The 8,104-nt window shown below is 46.2% G+C and overlaps 4 non-coding genes across 4 annotated transcripts; all 4 read left to right on the forward strand.

Annotated features, from left to right (window-relative positions):
* Positions 1–146: 146 nt before the first annotated feature.
* LOC130317400 (U2 spliceosomal RNA) lies at positions 147–337 on the forward strand. The gene has a single exon (XR_008864523.1). It is a non-coding gene; the product is annotated as a U2 spliceosomal RNA (small nuclear RNA).
* Positions 338–2,429: 2,092 nt separating this feature from the next.
* LOC130317402 (U2 spliceosomal RNA) lies at positions 2,430–2,620 on the forward strand. Its single transcript, XR_008864524.1, has one exon. It is a non-coding gene; the product is annotated as a U2 spliceosomal RNA (small nuclear RNA).
* A 2,094-nt stretch (positions 2,621–4,714) lies between these two features.
* LOC130317403 (U2 spliceosomal RNA) lies at positions 4,715–4,905 on the forward strand. Its single transcript, XR_008864525.1, has one exon. It is a non-coding gene; the product is annotated as a U2 spliceosomal RNA (small nuclear RNA).
* A 2,104-nt stretch (positions 4,906–7,009) lies between these two features.
* LOC130317404 (U2 spliceosomal RNA) lies at positions 7,010–7,200 on the forward strand. The gene has a single exon (XR_008864526.1). It is a non-coding gene; the product is annotated as a U2 spliceosomal RNA (small nuclear RNA).
* Positions 7,201–8,104: the final 904 nt, after the last annotated feature.

The raw sequence follows: 8,104 nt of genomic DNA on the forward strand, positions 1-8,104 counted from the left end.
ATGGGTTTAGGTTCTGCTGTGTGTACTGGTGGTTGACTGCCCCCCAGCCCAGAGTGTGCATGGAAAATTGTCTGGCAGCCTCCCTGACAGCAAGCAGTGATAGTGCCCATGAAGGGGACCTTGTTGGGCCCGCCCCTTTCACGGTTATCGCTTCTCGGCCTTTTGGCTAAGATCAAGTGTAGTATCTGTTCTTATCAGTTTAATATCTGATACGTCCCCTATCTGGGGACCATATATTAAATGGATTTTTGAGAACGGGGGCCGATTTCGAAGCTTGCTTCCGTCGCCCTATGCATTGACCCGATATGGCAGTATCTTCGGGTACAGTGCACCACCCCCTTACAGGGTTAAAAAGAAAGATTCCTACTTTCATTGCTACCTGCTTGCTGGCTAGCCAGCTAGCCAGCCCTGTGGGCCTTGCTGCTGCTGCAGCCAAAAAACAAAAGGTGGTGCTGCTGCTGCTTCTGCTGCTTCTGCTTCTGCTTGTGTCTGGCCCCTGTTGGAGCGTCCAGGCACAGGACTTCTGCTGCTGCTGACTAAATGGCCTCCTTAATTGGATCATTTGAGTAGCCAGCACACCTGTGCAGGTAGGGCATGACATGATAGGCAGCTGCCTTGATAGCGGGTGGGTGCTGAATGTTCCTAATTGACAAAATAAGATTAATGCTTATGAAGAAATATAAAATCTCATCCCTTCCCCAATATCGCGCCACACCCCTACCCCTTAATTCCCTGGTTGAACGTGATGGACATATGTCTTTTTTCGACCGTACTAACTATGTAACTATGTAACATAACATGGGGGGGGGGGGGTCTCCTGGCTGTTCACACAGGTGTGTCATTGCTGTACATTGACCATGCATTGCTTCTGTGGTATTGCAAAGGCAAAGACAAATGCTTCCAGCCATCCATTGCACTAATGGATTGGTCATCAGCTGGCTGTCTATGTCCCGCATCAATATAGACCAAAGTACAGAGGGTTAGGCTATGCTATTGTGCACCTACCTGATGCATCAGAAGGTGCGAGGCCCTTGCTAAATTCTGTGCACAGACTTTGAGATCTATACTTTAGACTGTATCTAAACCTGCTCCAACATGGACTGACATTCTGGCCTACTTTCAGCCGATGCGACTTGTCTGTCGCTGAACAGTCGCTTTTTATGTATTCAGCACCTATGTATAATGTTGTAAAAATGCTCTAGAAGCTAAAGTCGCAGAAATGTCACACATATTTGGCCTGCAACTTTCTGTGCGACAAATTCAGACAGGAAAAATCAGTATAAATCCTTAGAAAATTATCCCCCAGTGTCTCCATCTGCTGGCGGTATTGAATAAGCATTGCTGCACTGATGGGGTATGCATTAGACGAAAAAAAAGAAGAAAAAGAAGAATAATACGCCCAGAAAAGAGGCGAAAAGGAGAAAAACGTAAAAAAACGTGAAAAAAAAGTAAGAGGAAGAGAAGGGAAAAAAAGGTGGAAATGGGTTTAAAAGTGATTTCGGCGGAGAAATATATATATATATATATATATATATATATATATATATATATATATACGCGCACACACACACATATATATAAACGTATTCTCCGTTGAGATATTGCAGCCGCTGCTGTGTCCAGGCCCAGGAGCCTTAGCACTGTGCTGTGATGTCACTCAATACCACTGACATCACTAGGTGTAAACAACATCTCTCCTTTGCTGTGTATGTGACTATGGAGCTGTTTGGTGATGTCGTCTATTATGGCCTTCATAGAAGCAACAGGAGATTGTTGCATCCATCTAGAACCCTCAGAACTACAGTGCTATGATGTCACTCACTTCCACAGGCCTTGCAGAGTGTAAACAACAACAACCCAGCTTTGTTGTGTATGTAACCATAGGGATTTGTGATGTCACCTAGAACCTTCACAGCAGCGACAGCTTTATGAGGAGCATCAGCACTGCTCTGCCTGAGCAGAACCATCACCGCCATAGGTTGTCAAATAACCCGGATTTAACCCACACAGGTAAGTCCAATGGGGTGCAGGCATGTCCTCTATGCTTACAGCTTCCCGTGGGTGTTGGTTTGATACCGTTTGGGGACAGCCAAGGAGGCATCTGCAGGCAACAAAGGTAGGTGTGTGCTTGTGTGTGTGTTTCCTATGCAGATCCTAAGCCCAGTGTCACATGCAAGTAGGAGGAGTAAGAAGGGTTCCTGGCAAATCCGGGTTATGGATTGCATTTAAAAAGGCCCCGTGGGAGTGCAATGGGCCCCTGTCTTGCTGCTTAGCAATAATGGTATGGGTTTAGGTTCTGCTGTGTGTACTGGTGGTTGACTGCCCCCCAGCCCAGAGTGTGCATGGAAAATTGTCTGGCAGCCTCCCTGACAGCAAGCAGTGATAGTGCCCATGAAGGGGACCTTGTTGGGCCCGCCCCTTTCACGGTTATCGCTTCTCGGCCTTTTGGCTAAGATCAAGTGTAGTATCTGTTCTTATCAGTTTAATATCTGATACGTCCCCTATCTGGGGACCATATATTAAATGGATTTTTGAGAACGGGGGCCGATTTCGAAGCTTGCTTCCGTCGCCCTATGCATTGACCCGATATGGCAGTATCTTCGGGTACAGTGCACCACCCCCTTACAGGGTTAAAAAGAAAGATTCCTACTTTCATTGCTACCTGCTTGCTGGCTAGCCAGCTAGCCAGCCCTGTGGGCCTTGCTGCTGCTGCAGCCAAAAAACAAAAGGTGGTGCTGCTGCTGCTTCTGCTGCTTCTGCTTCTGCTTGTGTCTGGCCCCTGTTGGAGCGTCCAGGCACAGGACTTCTGCTGCTGCTGACTAAATGGCCTCCTTAATTGGATCATTTGAGTAGCCAGCACACCTGTGCAGGTAGGGCATGACATGATAGGCAGCTGCCTTGATAGCGGGTGGGTGCTGAATGTTCCTAATTGACAAAATAAGATTAATGCTTATGAAGAAATATAAAATCTCATCCCTTCCCCAATATCGCGCCACACCCCTACCCCTTAATTCCCTGGTTGAACGTGATGGACATATGTCTTTTTTCGACCGTACTAACTATGTAACTATGTAACATAACATGGGGGGGGGGGGTCTCCTGGCTGTTCACACAGGTGTGTCATTGCTGTACATTGACCATGCATTGCTTCTGTGGTATTGCAAAGGCAAAGACAAATGCTTCCAGCCATCCATTGCACTAATGGATTGGTCATCAGCTGGCTGTCTATGTCCCGCATCAATATAGACCAAAGTACAGAGGGTTAGGCTATGCTATTGTGCACCTACCTGATGCATCAGAAGGTGCGAGGCCCTTGCTAAATTCTGTGCACAGACTTTGAGATCTATACTTTAGACTGTATCTAAACCTGCTCCAACATGGACTGACATTCTGGCCTACTTTCAGCCGATGCGACTTGTCTGTCGCTGAACAGTCGCTTTTTATGTATTCAGCACCTATGTATAATGTTGTAAAAATGCTCTAGAAGCTAAAGTCGCAGAAATGTCACACATATTTGGCCTGCAACTTTCTGTGCGACAAATTCAGACAGGAAAAATCAGTATAAATCCTTAGAAAATTATCCCCCAGTGTCTCCATCTGCTGGCGGTATTGAATAAGCATTGCTGCACTGATGGGGTATGCATTAGACGAAAAAAAAGAAGAAAAAGAAGAATAATACGCCCAGAAAAGAGGCGAAAAGGAGAAAAACGTAAAAAAAACGTGAAAAAAAAGTAAGAGGAAGAGAAGGGAAAAAAAGGTGGAAATGGGTTTAAAAGTGATTTCGGCGGAGATATATATATATATATATATATATATATATATATATATATATATATATATACGCGCACACACACACATATATATAAACGTATTCTCCGTTGAGATATTGCAGCCGCTGCTGTGTCCAGGCCCAGGAGCCTTAGCACTGTGCTGTGATGTCACTCAATACCACTGACATCACTAGGTGTAAACAACATCTCTCCTTTGCTGTGTATGTGACTATGGAGCTGTTTGGTGATGTCGTCTATTATGGCCTTCATAGAAGCAACAGGAGATTGTTGCATCCATCTAGAACCCTCAGAACTACAGTGCTATGATGTCACTCACTTCCACAGGCCTTGCAGAGTGTAAACAACAACAACCCAGCTTTGTTGTGTATGTAACCATAGGGATTTGTGATGTCACCTAGAACCTTCACAGCAGCGACAGCTTTATGAGGAGCATCAGCACTGCTCTGCCTGAGCAGAACCATCACCGCCATAGGTTGTCAAATAACCCGGATTTAACCCACACAGGTAAGTCCAATGGGGTGCAGGCATGTCCTCTATGCTTACAGCTTCCCGTGGGTGTTGGTTTGATACCGTTTGGGGACAGCCAAGGAGGCATCTGCAGGCAACAAAGGTAGGTGTGTGCTTGTGTGTGTGTTTCCTATGCAGATCCTAAGCCCAGTGTCACATGCAAGTAGGAGGAGTAAGAAGGGTTCCTGGCAAATCCGGGTTATGGATTGCATTTAAAAAGGCCCCGTGGGAGTGCAATGGGCCCCTGTCTTGCTGCTTAGCAATAATGGTATGGGTTTAGGTTCTGCTGTGTGTACTGGTGGTTGACTGCCCCCCAGCCCAGAGTGTGCATGGAAAATTGTCTGGCAGCCTCCCTGACAGCAAGCAGTGATAGTGCCCATGAAGGGGACCTTGTTGGGCCCGCCCCTTTCACGGTTATCGCTTCTCGGCCTTTTGGCTAAGATCAAGTGTAGTATCTGTTCTTATCAGTTTAATATCTGATACGTCCCCTATCTGGGGACCATATATTAAATGGATTTTTGAGAACGGGGGCCGATTTCGAAGCTTGCTTCCGTCGCCCTATGCATTGACCCGATATGGCAGTATCTTCGGGTACAGTGCACCACCCCCTTACAGGGTTAAAAAGAAAGATTCCTACTTTCATTGCTACCTGCTTGCTGGCTAGCCAGCTAGCCAGCCCTGTGGGCCTTGCTGCTGCTGCAGCCAAAAAACAAAAGGTGGTGCTGCTGCTGCTTCTGCTGCTTCTGCTTCTGCTTGTGTCTGGCCCCTGTTGGAGCGTCCAGGCACAGGACTTCTGCTGCTGCTGACTAAATGGCCTCCTTAATTGGATCATTTGAGTAGCCAGCACACCTGTGCAGGTAGGGCATGACATGATAGGCAGCTGCCTTGATAGCGGGTGGGTGCTGAATGTTCCTAATTGACAAAATAAGATTAATGCTTATGAAGAAATATAAAATCTCATCCCTTCCCCAATATCGCGCCACACCCCTACCCCTTAATTCCCTGGTTGAACGTGATGGACATATGTCTTTTTTCGACCGTACTAACTATGTAACTATGTAACATAACATGGGGGGGGGGGGTCTCCTGGCTGTTCACACAGGTGTGTCATTGCTGTACATTGACCATGCATTGCTTCTGTGGTATTGCAAAGGCAAAGACAAATGCTTCCAGCCATCCATTGCACTAATGGATTGGTCATCAGCTGGCTGTCTATGTCCCGCATCAATATAGACCAAAGTACAGAGGGTTAGGCTATGCTATTGTGCACCTACCTGATGCATCAGAAGGTGCGAGGCCCTTGCTAAATTCTGTGCACAGACTTTGAGATCTATACTTTAGACTGTATCTAAACCTGCTCCAACATGGACTGACATTCTGGCCTACTTTCAGCCGATGCGACTTGTCTGTCGCTGAACAGTCGCTTTTTATGTATTCAGCACCTATGTATAATGTTGTAAAAATGCTCTAGAAGCTAAAGTCGCAGAAATGTCACACATATTTGGCCTGCAACTTTCTGTGCGACAAATTCAGACAGGAAAAATCAGTATAAATCCTTAGAAAATTATCCCCCAGTGTCTCCATCTGCTGGCGGTATTGAATAAGCATTGCTGCACTGATGGGGTATGCATTAGACGAAAAAAAAGAAGAAAAAGAAGAATAATACGCCCAGAAAAGAGGCGAAAAGGAGAAAAACGTAAAAAAACGTGAAAAAAAAGTAAGAGGAAGAGAAGGGAAAAAAAGGTGGAAATGGGTTTAAAAGTGATTTCGGCGGAGAAATATATATATATATATATATATATATATATATATATATATATATATATATATATATACGCGCACACACACACATATATATAAACGTATTCTCCGTTGAGATATTGCAGCCGCTGCTGTGTCCAGGCCCAGGAGCGAGCCTTAGCACTGTGCTGTGATGTCACTCAATACCACTGACATCACTAGGTGTAAACAACATCTCTCCTTTGCTGTGTATGGACTATGGAGCTGTTTGGTGATGTCGTCTATTATGGCCTTCATAGAAGCAACAGGAGATTGTTGCATCCATCTAGAACCCTCAGAACTACAGTGCTATGATGTCACTCACTTCCACAGGCCTTGCAGAGTGTAAACAACAACAACCCAGCTTTGTTGTGTATGTAACCATAGGGATTTGTGATGTCACCTAGAACCTTCACAGCAGCGACAGCTTTATGAGGAGCATCAGCACTGCTCTGCCTGAGCAGAACCATCACCGCCATAGGTTGTCAAATAACCCGGATTTAACCCACACAGGTAAGTCCAATGGGGTGCAGGCATGTCCTCTATGCTTACAGCTTCCCGTGGGTGTTGGTTTGATACCGTTTGGGGACAGCCAAGGAGGCATCTGCAGGCAACAAAGGTAGGTGTGTGCTTGTGTGTGTGTTTCCTATGCAGATCCTAAGCCCAGTGTCACATGCAAGTAGGAGGAGTAAGAAGGGTTCCTGGCAAATCCGGGTTATGGATTGCATTTAAAAAGGCCCCGTGGGAGTGCAATGGGCCCCTGTCTTGCTGCTTAGCAATAATGGTATGGGTTTAGGTTCTGCTGTGTGTACTGGTGGTTGACTGCCCCCCAGCCCAGAGTGTGCATGGAAAATTGTCTGGCAGCCTCCCTGACAGCAAGCAGTGATAGTGCCCATGAAGGGGACCTTGTTGGGCCCGCCCCTTTCACGGTTATCGCTTCTCGGCCTTTTGGCTAAGATCAAGTGTAGTATCTGTTCTTATCAGTTTAATATCTGATACGTCCCCTATCTGGGGACCATATATTAAATGGATTTTTGAGAACGGGGGCCGATTTCGAAGCTTGCTTCCGTCGCCCTATGCATTGACCCGATATGGCAGTATCTTCGGGTACAGTGCACCACCCCCTTACAGGGTTAAAAAGAAAGATTCCTACTTTCATTGCTACCTGCTTGCTGGCTAGCCAGCTAGCCAGCCCTGTGGGCCTTGCTGCTGCTGCAGCCAAAAAACAAAAGGTGGTGCTGCTGCTGCTTCTGCTGCTTCTGCTTCTGCTTGTGTCTGGCCCCTGTTGGAGCGTCCAGGCACAGGACTTCTGCTGCTGCTGACTAAATGGCCTCCTTAATTGGATCATTTGAGTAGCCAGCACACCTGTGCAGGTAGGGCATGACATGATAGGCAGCTGCCTTGATAGCGGGTGGGTGCTGAATGTTCCTAATTGACAAAATAAGATTAATGCTTATGAAGAAATATAAAATCTCATCCCTTCCCCAATATCGCGCCACACCCCTACCCCTTAATTCCCTGGTTGAACGTGATGGACATATGTCTTTTTTCGACCGTACTAACTATGTAACTATGTAACATAACATGGGGGGGGGGGGGTCTCCTGGCTGTTCACACAGGTGTGTCATTGCTGTACATTGACCATGCATTGCTTCTGTGGTATTGCAAAGGCAAAGACAAATGCTTCCAGCCATCCATTGCACTAATGGATTGGTCATCAGCTGGCTGTCTATGTCCCGCATCAATATAGACCAAAGTACAGAGGGTTAGGCTATGCTATTGTGCACCTACCTGATGCATCAGAAGGTGCGAGGCCCTTGCTAAATTCTGTGCACAGACTTTGAGATCTATACTTTAGACTGTATCTAAACCTGCTCCAACATGGACTGACATTCTGGCCTACTTTCAGCCGATGCGACTTGTCTGTCGCTGAACAGTCGCTTTTTATGTATTCAGCACCTATGTATAATGTTGTAAAAATGCTCTAGAAGCTAAAGTCGCAGAAATGTCACACATATTTGGCCTGC

This window comes from Hyla sarda, unplaced genomic scaffold, assembly GCF_029499605.1.
Source record: "Hyla sarda isolate aHylSar1 unplaced genomic scaffold, aHylSar1.hap1 scaffold_1997, whole genome shotgun sequence".
Classification (NCBI taxonomy): Eukaryota; Metazoa; Chordata; class Amphibia; order Anura; family Hylidae; genus Hyla; species Hyla sarda.